We start from the raw sequence: 1873 nt of genomic DNA, 5'->3' as shown, positions 1-1873 counted from the left end.
TTTTGTTTATCTTATACTTTTTCGAACATCTGTATATATTACAAATCCATTTTAAGTAGAAAAAGTTCTATATAGGCGTTGCCAACCGATTTTCTAGTCTATTGCAAGTCATACAATTAAAATCACTTTGAAATGMAAATCTCACGTCTTCATCTCATTTGAGCAGAAACGTTTAGTGATTTTTAAGAAACTGTAAATAAAAGTAAATTAACTATTAATTGGCATATATGTGACAAATGTTAAGAGAGTTAACTCTTCTCGCATACTCAACATCAAAAAGCAAATACCGCTAACCATTACAAGTACAGTATGATTTCCATTTAATTCGTAATTACGTTGAAGTCACAAGCAAATCATCCAGTTAACTCAAATACGCCAACTCCAGCGAATTACACCGGCTACTTACATACTTGTAAACATGAGGAGGGTTTATAAGGACCTCTCACTGGCATCCAAGCGCCCGCTAGCAATTCCAGATTAATTTGTGTGCAACGAATTAACGACATTACAACCAGAAATGTGTAAATGGGCTCATTGCTACCAAATGGCCACGCCAAATGCTCATCAAAAGGGCCGTCAACATGCTCTACACAGGGCGCATAGAGTTACAGTGAGCCGTCAAAACTGTTTGGCCAACGACATACACGCACATACATATGTACATGTGTCTGCATATTCATGGCTGGGACATGTGCAAACCAATGGCAGACAACACTGAAATTCTTGTAGAAAAACACAACTCAATTTTCATTATTCACTACTGCTAGTGTGTATGTTTGTTTGTATGTATGTTTGCATGTATTTGTGTCTTGTTAAAAATCACTTTGGTACACAGCCTATTGACCTTCTACTTTTATTGTGGGTTTACCGGCTTGCTCTGTGGCTGCCTACACATAGTAGTTGTTTGTGCTTAGTATGTAATTTTTGTTGTTGTTATATTGCAGTCTTAGCCGCGTGAATGCAGCTCATTAGAAACACATGAAGTTGCTGCCWAGTTCACCAAATGGCAAACAACAACAACAGGAAAACTACGAATTAATGCGTCTGAAGAGAGCAGAGAATTTGCCTGCGCCAAAACACATAGAAATATGTACACACACACACACAGGCATATACTATATAGGTACAGCTAGTCGCAAAAGCCAAATGGCATGCAAACAATACCCGTTGAGCATTTGCTACGGTGGTTGGCAACCGCGAACTGCAACTTTGATATGCGAGTTGCACCAAGTCACACAAACAAACACACACACRCGAATATGTATGCATATTGGTGCGTTGTAAACATTTTGTTAGCCATTTACATGGAATTATGAAGTCTTTACAAGTTTATGAGCCTGAGAACGGTTTTTTCTATACCCACACAACATACTTTACATATGTCCGTATGTGTGTGTATGTGTTGAGGGACGTGAATGTCGCTGAAAAACCTCAATAAACTACTTAACGACTTTTTTCTATATCTAKGCATAAATACTTGTATACTTTTGCATAGATTTAGTTTTGGTTCTTTTTATSCATTATAATGAATTTATGTGTGTTTGTTGTGATTTTGTAAGAAATCCCATTCTGGCTGGTCATTGATTGTTAATTGCTTAAATAGCTTAAAATGACTGTTCGGTTGCTCGGTTTTTGTCACCTACACGCATACACTCAAATACATGCATATCTATTTTAGTTTGTTTAATTTTTTCTTTTTGCCTTCATGAGTCGTTCGAAAAATGCAAATAAACTAGTGTATATGTCTGTTGAGCGCTTAATTCATTATGAGCATAATTTGTATAATTTATGCATGGTCCGGTCAAGTGAAGGTCACAAAATTTACAGGTAATTCTGATAATATTCAATTTTTATGTACTTTTAAGTTCAATAA

This window comes from Bactrocera latifrons, unplaced genomic scaffold (genome assembly GCF_001853355.1).
Source record: "Bactrocera latifrons isolate USDA-ARS-PBARC rearing strain unplaced genomic scaffold, ASM185335v1 scaffold_13, whole genome shotgun sequence".
Lineage (NCBI taxonomy): Eukaryota > Metazoa > Arthropoda > Insecta > Diptera > Tephritidae > Bactrocera > Bactrocera latifrons.
The sequence above is the reverse complement of the archived record's forward strand: the minus strand, read 5'-3'. Positions refer to the sequence as shown.